We start from the raw sequence: 13,920 nt of genomic DNA, 5'->3' as shown, positions 1-13,920 counted from the left end.
CGTTTTTTGGGGTTAAACAAACTGAAGCAAGACTCAGCAAAAACAACACATCACACAATATGCCAGTCCTGTAGCCTTCATAGAAAATATAGCCTCATAGTGACCGTGGGAACTTTCATGCCATTTGCATTTTCCACAGAGATGCTTTAGCTCTCTCAAAACAGCAAACAGGGGAAGCAGCTTAGTCCACTCTCAGTAAGTGAGTTTTGCTTCTCAGAAGTAAGCTCGACCTCATCACCTGCTGCTGAACCTGTAAATCGGGAAGTCCGGACCAAGCCCCTTTTTTTTGTCTTTTTTCTTGTTGGGGTGTTTTTGTAAAGAAATCACTGAATTTCCCACAGTTCCACCTGAAGCCGGTCAGCTCGCAGCAAATAACTCACTGACGTCTTACATACCTGAGATGGCATCGAGGGTCGACCAATCACATTAGAGTAAAATAACTTAAGTTGATACCTATTGGCTATGATACAAATTGGGAGTGTCCGGGGGGCAGAGAGATGCTACCCGTGGAGAATCTGCAACAACCAATTCGAGAGCAGCCTCGGGTCTTCTGGTTGCCAAAAGTTAAGGACCCTCATTCACTTACATTTGGCCTGCGCCCCACACCCGGAAGTATGTGGATTTAGACAGAAATGAACCAAAGACATTTTGAAACCAACTTATATTGAACGCTCACAGGCGCTTACTGTCAACCAGGAGCATTGTACAATGCTCCTGGTTGACAGTAACCAGGAGCATTGTACAATGCGCCTGGTTGACAGTAAGCGCCTGTGAGCGTTCAATATAAGTAAACTGTAATTATCGCTTTACTTTATGTGTAACAGTTTTATACAGGCTTTTTTGTCTCACAATGTTGGAGGGGGCGGTGCCCCAGAGCCCCATTATTGAGCAGCCGCCACTGCCCATATTTTAGTGAGAACTAACAGGCTGTTTTCACACGATGAGAAGCACAGGTGTGGTCCAACTGTTGATGACAGACAAGTTACAGCATTAACATTCTGTCTCTTTGTGAACCTCAAGTTTTCCACTTCAGTTTCATCCCAATAGAACTGTGACCTTATTCAAAGAATGTGGTTCCTATTCATTCTGTCCTTTGATTTACACATGGAAGTTCCTCTGCATATGTCCCAAATTTTTATTTTTTGAAGAAAGAGATGTGCAACATTATATCCAAACTGTTTTGACATTTTCAATATATACTTAGTTATAAGCTGTTTTTTATGTAAATCGCATTTTTTACTTACAAATGATCGTTTCCTTCAGCAGCCCCGAATTTGTAGTGAGACATTTTGTAGTGAGGAATGAGATGTGCTTAGTTATGTGAATGATGTCGTAAAAATCACGACATATTAAATATATTTTTGTTGTAAATAAATCATCAGAGCAGATTGTTTATCTGAGTAACTATTAAAAAGGAGGCTGGTTGCATCTGTTAAATAAATAGCAACAAATAAACAGCGGTCCTATTTCTAAAAATATAGTCCTGATTGAATGTGAACTTTTTGTGTTGTTTCAGTGTTTCGATTTGATCTAATAAACATAATCTTATAGATTTCTACTGGATTCTTCAACAATTTGAAAGTCTACCAAAGAGAAGCTATTGTACAATTTCATACTCTCATTAGAGTCTAAGAATTGGGAAGGTCAAAATGATGCTTGAATCTTCACTACAAGGACACAGAGAGAATGGGATGATTATCTAAAGAGAAGAACTACTTTGCACAGAAACTAATACATAGTCACATTGACCTATAGTGCTATATGAGCTACATGTGTAAGACACTTAAAGAGAATGGCATGCTTCACTTTCATCAAGTCAAAAATTGTCTTTCCACACCCAAAATGCTCTTAAATCAAACAATTTAAACATCAACTTAATGCTGTTCCTGTTGCCATGCGTCGACTTTTCACAGTTAAGAGATTTAAAAGCAAAGCTTCTATTTATTAAATAAATACAATGACCTATTTCTGAATAGTGAGTTACTCAAATAGAGCAACATCTGCTGTGATTTGTCACAAGCTATTATCAGACCGTACAATGATTCATTACATCTGAAAGAAAAACTCCAGATAATATTTTAGCAATTTCTTTTTTATCTGAGGGAGCAGCTGATCGGGTAAAGACTGGAGTCAGGACAGAAGCCAGACATCATGTCCTGCCTATTAGCTCCACACTGCCAGGCTCATCTATCTTTATTGGTCATCCATTAGCCTGCATTAAAGGGAGACACGGGATAATAGCAGTAATGATGCTGATGATGGAATTATACTGTGGGTACACACGTCATCATTGCAGCGTTACGCCTAGAATCAAAAACGGACAGATGGACGGACAGATAAAGCAAAGACTTTTTTTTGAGTTTGATTAGTTTGTGTGTATATATGTGACAAACAAACATCTGAAGGAAGTGAACACGTTGGCGTCTTGCAATTTAGCTAAAATAAATGACTATAGCGCTTCGAGGTGTGTGCATTAAGTTCACGGCACGCACACAGCCAATCTAAACGCAGCACCTGTGCCAATCTGCGCAAAGGACAGATGCCGGTACAGGTGCGTGCGTGATGATGGTTGGCAGCGATGAGCACCAACCTGAGCAGCAGCACCGTACACACACAGACACACACAAACACACATCCACCAGACGCAGCAAAGTGATGATGCCAGGAATTAGACAGCCAGGACGGAGGGATCATTAAGGCAACTTTCTGGAAAGGCGCTCTCAGATCGGGAAAAGCAGCGAGCAAAATGGAGATATGGGTGTCTGGTTCCAAGATGATGGATTCAGAGGCGTGAGCGTCTTTTTTACGGGCCGCGCATTTCAACAATCAATCACAACTGTTTACAGTCCAGGGTATTGCCGTTTCCCTATTTTGGTTGGAGGCATCTCACCAGTCTTTCTCCTATTATGCCTCTTAATTAGCTCCGCATGAATTACTAATCAACCATGAAGAAGGCATTCACCAATTTAAAAAGTGATAGCCCATGAAATGAACAGCACAGCCTCATACAGGCACATCAGTTACTAATGCTGAAGAAGAAGAGAGACAAAGAGAACGACAGAAGCGCACACACACACACACACACACAAACACACGCACACACACACACACACACACCTTATTGTGAATAAATCCTTCATTAACTATTTAGAACGGTATCAGTGCTGGCCCTGCCATCCTGCTGTGTGTACTCAGTGATCCACACAGGAGACATTGATCTTCCTCATAAGGAACATAATGACCACCAGAGAAATACTGATCATATTTCAGTACCAGTCAATTCAGTTCATTAGGGCCGCTTTACCTCCCGCTGTGGACCTGTATTGATCTTCCCAGTGTCACCAGGCTGTTATTCTCTGCTAACTAGATAGGGAACTCTGAAAAACTGTAATTTATACAGTGGCAAAAGCGAGAAGTGGAGAACACGGCACAGACAAACAAGCATGGCAATATATTAAAAAAGACAGAAGACTGCCCCGTCTGTTTGAGAGCAAGCATGGACTGTCTGTCTCTGTGCCCTTTCTGCGTCGGCGTCAAATGTCAAACATGACACAAGAACTCCTAAAAGAACCCGAGCTGTCCCTAGGTTTCAGGGAGAATTCTTCGTATGCCTCTAATACCTTTTCCACTGGCTCCTCTAATCTCCACTTATCTGGCAGCCAGGTGAGCCGCAGCACATGGCTGGTGGGCAGGCTTTGGTCTGTGGGAATACAGCTCATCTTAATGGTATTGCTCTCCCTTTTCCCCTCTCTTCCCTTTGCTTCTCGTGCCCCTTCCTCCGGGGCGGCTGTCAGACCGGGGTGTCGCGGCAGCCAGAGAGCCTCAGCGTTGCTGCTGTAGCTGACAGCAGGAAGCCGCTGGGATTGGACGGGAGACCGCAGCCGCCTGTCATGCAGAGGGGGCAGCCAGGCTTATAGGTGCACAGCATCAGACAGATAATAGCAGGTAAAACTCAGGCCAACCAGCAGCTTGTTCGTCGCCAGGGGATGCAGGACCCCTGGTGGGTGGATGTGGGGGTCACACATGGAAGGGTCAGAGTGTTCTCACAACTTGTGGCCTTTACCTAACAGACCCAGACCCCCACCCACGCACACACCAACAGCAGTCAAGGAGAGCCAAGGTCACGGATATCAAATCCCTCCACAGAATCATCCCTGCAGCTTACTGTACACTTGGCAGAGGTTAAGATTGATTTGGAGCTTAATGCCGAGTGTTGGTGCAGCGGCTGCACATCAAAACCCAGCAGACATCTTATTAGGTTTTCTTTTCCCCTTACTTCATTCTCTTTTATTGTTTTTGTTCTAATTTTTGTAGAAAGAACTGCGAGTCCCCGAACCACAATAACAACTGTTTATGTCATAAAGCATTTCCTGTGTAACTCCACTGTACAAAATGCAAACAAATTTGTATCTGTTTAAGCTAAAATGACGGTGACTTAAACTTAGTTAAATCTGTGAATAAATATATGAATCGCTTGCAATTACGCCACTAACTTTGAAAAACAACTGAAAGCACAATATCTCACAAAGCATATTCCTCAACCAGGGCAAACAAACACTAGCAGGGATCCTGGCTTTGACTGTGAAGAAGTATGTCACATGTCATGTATCCCCTCTGCCGCCCACATGCAGGATGCCAGCTGATGTGACAATGGGAAACAAGTCTTTCTCACATTTAGTTCTTTGGGGAGGAAACCGTCAAGACGAGTCTGGCAATCGGTTGCTATGTGACCTGAGACACACAGCCTGATAACCCACCTCGTCGCTGAGCTGCTGCCACCGGGAGAACAGGTAGAGCAGAGTTTTGATTTACAGGTGCAATAAAAACAGGTTTTACTTTCATATTAAAACAAGTCTGCACAGGTTTGACAATGTTGTTGATCAACAGCATTCAATTGTGCTGATGTGTGTTTATGTCATGCAGTGCAGGATACATATATGTATGTATAAATACATACTTTAACTAAACATTTCTGTTGAAAGTCAGATGGGTCACTAGTTTCCTGGGATTAGTGAGTGAAAATATATCTATATGATTCATGGTTTGTAATAGAGGTCAGCACAAAGTCACAGGACAGCAGGGAAGTGTAATGAGCAGGAGAATTACCTGAGTTTAAAGGAGTTGGGCTAAAGTATCGTGCTGAAGTTCCCTAGGTAAAAACTGTGGATGATTTCCTCTATAACTGATCCTGTCGGCTGCTAAGAAAGCAGAGCAAAAGTAGCACATCCCTACAAAGGTCATTAATGATGTTTAATTTACATTTATACATGCGCCACTGTTTATACACACCCAATGAACATGCACGCTCCACATGAGACAGAGGGGGCTGAGGCACAGACTGAGAAAAGGTTGTTTGTGACCTTGAGCGTGGCAGCGAGGAATCTCCTGGCAACGTGCGCATACCTGCACTGCAGCTTGTGACGGTGAATATTCTGTTGTGAACAACTTAGCAGAGTGGCAGGTTATCATATTAATAATGTATTAGTAACAGGTATCCATAATGGTAGAGCAGACCATGTTCTCAATATTTAGCAACCTTAAAGCAAAGAGGATGCAAAAGGTTGTGAGTAAAAAGTGGTGTGTGAGACCATCGATGTCCCTGCTCCACACACACACAGACACACACAGACACACACAGACACACACAGACACAGACACACACACACAGTCCGTAAAAAAAAACTCAATCCACCAGTCATAACACAGAGACGGAGTGGCATCAACCTCTATTATCTAGTCCCTATGCTGCTAACACAAAAGGCTCCCTGGAACAAAAATCCAATCAGTCCTCTCTAGGAGGATTTGCTCCACAGCAGTGCTCGGCAACACTGGTGGCTCTGCTGGTGACAAAGAAATAATCTCAGCGCCCGCAGCCTGTTTACTGCCTCCGTCACATCGCCCTTTTAGAGAGAGGACAGACGCGAGTCTATACGCTTCTTCTGTTGTCATTTACTGTCCTCTGAGTTTAGCTCTCCCTCTCCCTCTCCCTCCTTTTCTGCATGCAGCAACATGAGACACATGGTTGACTGCATGTACAGGGCATGAAATTAGAGTGTTGGCGACATAGCATGTTTACTCCAAGCATTAGTAATAGGTCCGAAAAAAACGAAACCCTTCAGGGCTATAAAATAGAGGCAGGTTTTTAATAATTGTTTGATGACAAATATTTTCTAAATACTTTCAATGTTGTGTTGTCCCCCATAACCCCCCCCCCCCCCGTATTATTTTCTGGCTCCTATCTTTCACAGTGGTCCATTCTTTGCCTGCTAAATTATCTCACTCATTCTCCATTCATTAGCATGCCGCTGCTTATTTAGCCACGCTGCTGAGAAGCCTTCAACAAAATCAACTGGAAAATACTCAATATGAGGCGGCCAGCACCCCCCCCCCCTCCCCGTCCTCTCCTTGCTTCCATCCCTCATCTCCTTCTTTGTTTGTTTGATTTTTTTTTTCTTTAACCACATCAAAATGGAAGCGCAGTCCCCCATAATGAAGAGAGGAGAAAGAGTAGAGGAGTGAGATAAAATATGCAAATTCACAGAGAAAGGATATAATTAGGGCAATAATAGGAAGAGTTGTTTTCACATCTGCTCATTTACGCAACTGCCTGATAGTAATTTGGATAAATAATGTCTGTTTTTCCTGTATTTCATCTTTTCCGGCGCAAAGTCAGAGCAACCCACAGATGTCTATCAGCTCAGGTATGTACCACAGGACTAGATAGTGAGCAGGAGGTTGCATTTAGGTTGTTTCAGACATGTCTTCCCTCTTTTCATGGGTCAATTCAGGCTGGATAGAAACCCAGTCTCCTGGTCTGCATCTGAAAAAAAATACTTTTCTCAGAGTGGAAACTACAAACCAGACTCAACCCAGTATTCTCCAGTACCATCCAGATTTATGTGTCTTCCTTTTTCTAAGTTTTGTCCAGCTTTCATACATTACAACCTTTACAAGAGGACACTGCATGGTGGGGGAAAAAAGTGTCCTGAAGAGACAAAGGGCACCTACATCTGGTATACATGCGGTGGCGCACTGACCAGCGCAACTAAGGCCCCCCCACAAATAACACAATGGCCGCCCTTCCCCTTGTGTCGAAGCCGGTGTCAATGTTTACAACTGTAATGAGAGGCAGACTATTCCTCGCCCAGAAAGAAAAGAAGAAAAGAGTGATTTGCAGGAGCAGCAATCAGGTCAAACGTGTTTTCTCATTTCCAAGTAAAGTTGTAATACATATGTCCTTTTTTTCAGTTCTGTGACTTTCTGTCTGTCAGTGTGAGAGGAAAACACTACTGAATAGGTTTAATGAACACCAAGATAAGCACATTGCATGTGAATTCCCGTTCAAGGGATTGTACTGGGAGCACCGTGGTGTCAGGTGTGACTGTGGAAATGGTTTACATGACTCAAATGTCAGGTGAGAGGGGCCATTATCAGAATTGTGGTTGGGGCCCAAGGGAGGTCAGGGCCAGCTCGGGGCATATCAGGTCAGTCGTTTTCATTTATATAAGACTTCTCTAGTCTTAGTGACCACTCACAGGGCTTTACAACATGAGCAATGTTCCCCTACTCACGCACACATGCATACAACGCTTCTATAGCACTTCTAAATCACTCAGCTATCAGGGGCAATATGGGGCTCAGTGCTTTGCCCAAGGACACTTCCACACAGAAAAGCCGGGGAACGAACCATTACTGGACAACCAACTCCGCCCTCTGAACCACACCTGCCCACAAAAGTCCAAAACAATTTAAAAACTGAATAGCTCATGCTTGCTTCAAGTATTAAGGACAGAACAAGAGCTCTATAAGGAAGGCTGGCTTGATTTACTTATTTAATGGTTTCTGTGGGCTGGACTTACTGTCGAGATCCTGCTGCCACTGGCTGTTTTCTTTCAGGATTCCTGCTGCAGTGTCACTATTCACATATTTTTTAAGAAGTGAGGAGGTCGTCAATAGAATTTTAAAGACATTTAGTGAGCATGGCTGAAAGGGGCATAGAACACAGAGCAACTCAATGAAAGACTGAGGGTTTCTTATGTTTCAACTTAACTCAAAGGGAGATCGTTGGGATTGATAGAGATCATCTGATTAAAGTCTGAAAAGTTGAACAGAGACGAAATTGGTTCGCACAAGGGAGTTAACTTTCATTTATATGCAAGTATTTAAAAAAGAAAAGATTAATAATCTGTGTTCTTCAAAGTCAAAAAAGTGATAGCACCAAGAGTTTGACTACCATTCCTGTGGTTTACAAACATTTCAAAGGAAGGGAAACTCTCACTGCACCAACACCACAGCAACCCTCCACGAGTGCAATTTACAGAGGGGCCAAGTAAAATACATCATACTCAAAACAAATGTGTCACCACAACAAAGACATAAATACATGCTATATAAGTGTATTGTTTGGAGGAATGCCCAGAGACTTTCATCTGAGGAAATGAAAGCTATGAAATGGTTGAGAGGACGCCAGGCTGCTGCATTGTGTAAATTAGAAAAATAAACTTGACTTTTCTGCAGATTTTTAAATTTGGAGATTTTGTACAAATGTTGAAAACGTGACATCTTGCTGCTGCCAGTGAAGAAACCAAGGCTGCACATACAATGTTTTACTTCCTTTTACTTTTACAAGCAACAAAGGTTTTACCTCAGTCATAGTGTTGGTCCTCACAAAGTTTACTATTTGATTTAGTTGGCAGTTGCTTGGCTTGTTCCAGTTGACCAGAGTCCGTTCTGCAGGAAGCCAACAAGGTTGTTGTCCATGTCTGAGGTTATTTGCAGTAACTGGCTGAACCACAGCTATTTCTTAGAAGCATTTTTTTTATTAACTGCTGCGAGGTACAAGGTCCACTATGTGTGTTCAAATTAAATAATAATACATGATACATTTTCTATTTACACAGTTTTATTTTTTTAGTCCATTTGACTGATATGAAGTCATTATTTGAGCTTGTAATTACGGCTGATTCCCTGGATTATCTGCATCAGGAATATTGCAGCTGGTAAACAAAATTTCTGCATGGTGAGCACACTGCACCTTCCTTTAGATTAATCATATTTACTTTGTCAATGCCTACTAGAATTGAGTATGTATAAAAAAGTAGGAAAGTATGATTCAGGACATTATTCAAGATGAAGATGTAGCTGTGTGTGAGTGTTTTGTACAGTCTTTGTGACAAAGTCTTTTTTCAAAAATATGAATATAAATTGAAATTTGTTGATGTGATTAGATGTGTGACTGTTTCGCTGTTGATGATTTTGTTTAGAAAATGCCCTGATGAGGTTGTTACCATGGCAACAAAAGGCTAAAATGATTATGTTTTTTATCATGTAGGGACCATCAGCTCCATACCAAATAATTGTGTTCACGCTCTCTGTATGCTCAAGCCTTTATGATGTTAAATTTATATCCTTCAATTTCCACAGCATCACCGCTGTGTGTATCATGAAAGACTCACACGCGGCTTTTGAAGATGAGCAGCTGGCTGTGCAGAACGGACCTCCCGACCTCAGAGATGTGTACAGTGGTTTTGTCTGGAGAGAGCAAAGCAGGAAGCACAAAGAATAACTGTAGAAGAAGATTCTCTAATGAAGAACATTTCTATTCTGCTCCGACAGAAACCGCAGGGAAATGGAGATACAAAGGGAGAAGTGATCGAGTGAAAAAGAAGAAAGTGAGAGCAGGGATCTGAGAACTGCCTATTATCTCCACACTGCTTCATTGCCTCAGATGCACACCCAGGCTGGAGACGCGTCTGTGCGCGGAACCTAACAGCGTGTGCACACGTACACACGCGCAAATCTGCCCAAAGCTCATGAATATGATTGACCTTTTTTCCAGTGTAATGCTGAGAGCGCATCAAGGGGAAAGGAGAAACTAAACAGAGGCAAGCAGAGTTAATTCAGAACAACACATTATTGGGTTCTGACTGCAGATATGGAAAAGGACAATCTAATCGATAAGCCAAAAGAATGACAATGGCCCCTCGAATCAATGTCTGCACCCCATTTTCTCGCTGTGAAAAAGACAAAGCCCACAATGCAGGTGTTTTTGTTGTTCTGTTTGCACCTGTGAGTGTGTGTCCATGCCTGTATGTGTGTATCTGTGTGTGTCTGTGTGTGTGTGTGTGTGTGTGTGTGTGTGTGTGTGTGTACCTGGCTGTTATTGTGGTGGAACAGTTGCCAGGACTAATCATTATTTAGTTGTGGCGGGGCTGGAAAGGTCAGCAGTCTGAAATGTCAGGCTGTGTTCAACAGAAGCAAGATGCAGCCGTGTGCTGCTCAAGTGTCCAATTAAAGAGGGCCGAGTGAGGTTTGAGTGGGTCTGTGTGAGAGTCGGTATGCATGCATGTGTGTGTGTGAGTCTGTGTGAGTGTGAAAGAAGAAAGTAAAGACATACTGTGCTATTGTTGTTTCTTTTCTTCCTGTGTGTATAATAACTGTATTTATGTCAAATTCAAATTTAAGTATATATTCACTTGTGTGTGAATACAGATATAAGTGTGAACCGGTCTTCAGAGCTGCTAATGCATGCCATTATGAACACAGGCCTCCTTCCCTCTCACACCAGCACCTTATGAAGCCACCTGAGCCTATTAGCTAGTTCACACCCGGTGATTCCCTCTGCTGTCCGTGATGCACAGCCGAGACAAAGGGGCAGAAAACAAGAGGACGGAGGCGATGTGAGAAAGTAAGATCACTGCTAAATAACAACAGATTTCAGGTGTTGCACAGATGAGTCGCCCACAGCAAGGAGGGAGGCGCTTGAGAGGATGACAAGGAGCGAAGGAGCAGAAACTCCTCGAATCTGCAGGGAGGAGGAGAGGGTGTCCTGGCTGTGTTTCCCTATCGGAATCATTCATCTGAGAGCCTCACCTGCTCTTCATACAGCCATCATAATAACCTTCCCCGTGTTCACTGTGTGTGGGGGTGCATGTCCACTCACCTAGCGTGAATGGTAATAAGCAGCGGGGCAGGATAAAATATGTCCGCCGAGTTAAGGATATAATAGACTCCCCTGAATAATGACCTGCAATAATTTACACAGAGAGCCGAGCAATACACAGTGTCAGAGGAAGAAACCTGGAAGAAAGTGAGGAATAATAAAAAGCCGTCCCAGGTCCCTGCCCAGCAGAAAACGGAACCCTGAAGGAGGGGATTTCTTCTGTGTCAACAATCATACACTCATCTAAAAGCGGCAATGAGAAGACATGGAAGTATTAAGCTGTTTGAAGATGAATTTAATGGACCAAATAAGATAATTGTATGACGTACCTATCCATCCCTAACTTACCTGCCTGCCTGTGTGCACCCTGCCCATGCTCTCACTGTGCATGACTGCACAAGCAGGAGAGTATTCATCACTGAAGAAGAGACAACAGCCAATAGCTAGCGAGAGAGTTACAGAAAAGTTGTCCTCTAGCAGTCAGTCAGTGCATGTTCATTTGTTTTGGGGGACGTAGCTTTTGAAAGTGTATCCTACTCTTGCTCCCTTCACCAGTATCTCCAACCCGAGCGTTATCAAGACATTGCAATATCACCAGAGTAAAACTTTGGCGCAACGGAATAAGTTATGAGGTTGTTGTGCCATTTATCTTACTTATGAGACAAAAGTATTATGCTGCAGGCTGGCTAAAAACAGATTGGACAAATTGAAATAACCTTGGTGAGTGCAAAGCGAAGCACTCAGTCCCCTTATTTTTTTCTTATTTAGTAGCATGAGATTTAATTTTACTTTCTTCTCACAGTTTATTCTTATAATGAGCTACTAGACAGACTTCTAAAGAGGCAGCTGCTTTGACAAAAAGAAACACACTCGTTGGGACTGTCCTCTGTGTCAGTGACCCAGATCAACTTAAAATGTAAAGTCCCATTGAGCCGTACCAAGCCACAAAAAAGTGAAAAAAAGTGGACAAAGATTCCCCAAAATTAGCACAAAGCTCAGTCATTGTGAAAATCGACAAAGTGTGGCACCATTGAAGCTTTCTCCGAGAGGTGAACAGAAATCCACTTATCCAGGAGGTGCAGGACTCCTCTGGGGAGATGGGAGAAACAAATATCTCTGCAGCGCTACATTATTCAGGCCTCTGTGTGAGAATAGCTGCATGAGTCACCTCCGAGTAAAACGCATACGACAAATATATTTCTCATTTCTTGAGGTGAATCAAAAACTGAAACTTGTCCCTACAGCAAACTTTATTTTGAATTGATGTTTGACACAAGATCCATTTTAAGTGGATATATCGCATCTTTTGATCAACAGCCTTGGAACAGCAAACAGTCTGATGTCAGATTAGTTGATCTCGGTTGATGCATAGACATCGCGTCGTATTATAATCAAATCCTTTCCACCTCTTTCCTCCTCACCCGGCCGTAGAAGGTGTTTGTATATAAGTGTTCTCACATTCTCTCCCTTCTTCGCCCTTTGTCTCTTTCTGCTTGCCCTCTATCAAACTGTGGAGGCCAGGGGGCCTGAGGAACAGCTGCAAAGTAAACCTGCTAAATTAACCCAGTCTGCATGAGTCTCACATACGCATTATTCTAATCAAAGCACATTAGATCATCCAGCTACTTTAGACATATGGGTCTCTGCATCCTCCTTGCCGTTCCCATCTGTTTCTCCTCCCGAGTTTTTCGAATTTCCTCCCCGCTTTTCATCTCGGTGGATCCCTCGCTTTTCACAGCTGCCTCGCCAAGACACTGGCATTAATTTCCAACAGTGCAGCTACTTTCTGACACGTTTTCACATCCAGTCAAACTCGGAGCACCATATGCCTGCCTGATTGCTAACATGTTACGAGTTTGAGGTGCGCACGGGGTAAAATTCAAACCACACTGCACTAACTGTGCACGTATTTCTCCTACGCATACAGGAAATAAAATGTAACCCTGGAGATTACACACTCGCTGCAATATGCTCGTAGACAATATCTGAACATGTTTCCCTTTCCATGTGTTTCAGTGGTGCTCAAGTGTTTCTCATCAGAGGAATTCAAATAAGTATACGGCAGCATCTCAGTAGTACATAATAAATCATTTGAGTTGTTCTGATCGTTTGGTCAGATTTATCTTAGTAGATTTAAAACGTGTATTTATGATGGCATTAATTCAGTCTTTTCAAAAAAGTAGCAAAAACAGCGATCATAAATTTGTCATATTTTAAACAGTCTAAACAGCAACATATTTCTATTTCATATACTGTATTAACAAGATCAATTATATCCTAAAATATAAGGATAAGACAACATGTTGTATTTTTGCACTAAATATATCGAGTGTGGACCGTGAGCACAGAGCATTTGAGTCTTGTTTATGAAAGTATTTAGTTGTGTGTACAGGGAGAAGTCAGGGACATATGGACGTTTGGATGTTTAAGCCTCTTGTAAACACAGAAAGTAAAATGTGTTGACATGCATGGGAGTCTCTACATTACATCCTGTTTAGCAACTTTGAAACGCTGAGACTAACAAACAGACACAGAGACGCTTCCGGAGACTTTCAGCGCACACTAGATAAATCAGGTGTTGTGAATAGTCTCCCACATGTTAAGAGTACAATAAGATAGTCAATAAAACAAATATTTGCATGAGATTAAAACAAACATATTAAATTGTTCCCATGTCTTCACCAACACTGCGGAAAACTAGGACCCAAAATATGGTCTGAAGATGAATGAAAGTAAATACTAATTCAAATGTGACCCAGGAGAGGGTGAAAGACTTTTTGTTAAAGAGATAGTTCACCCAAAAATGAAAATTCACTATTTATCTACTCCCCCGACATTCAAATTCAAATTCAAACAGCTTGATTAACACCATGTTTTCTGTCCATTGTGATGTTCCAGCGGTTACTGCAGCAGATCTTGTCTGGTGAGAATGCAAGTATCGCTGTTTAACCCTGAAACTCGAAAGGTAGTTTGTGGAC

General features: G+C 42.4%; 1 protein-coding gene across 1 annotated transcript in view; it reads right to left on the bottom strand.

The window, feature by feature from the left end:
* agbl4 (AGBL carboxypeptidase 4) overlaps positions 1-13,920 on the bottom strand; it is a 279,201-nt gene that overhangs the window by 73,996 nt on the left and 191,285 nt on the right. The window lies entirely within an intron of this gene.

This window comes from Platichthys flesus, chromosome 9 (genome assembly GCF_949316205.1).
Source record: "Platichthys flesus chromosome 9, fPlaFle2.1, whole genome shotgun sequence".
Taxonomy (NCBI): Eukaryota; Metazoa; Chordata; class Actinopteri; order Pleuronectiformes; family Pleuronectidae; genus Platichthys; species Platichthys flesus.
The sequence above is the reverse complement of the archived record's forward strand: the minus strand, read 5'-3'. Positions and strand labels throughout refer to the sequence as shown.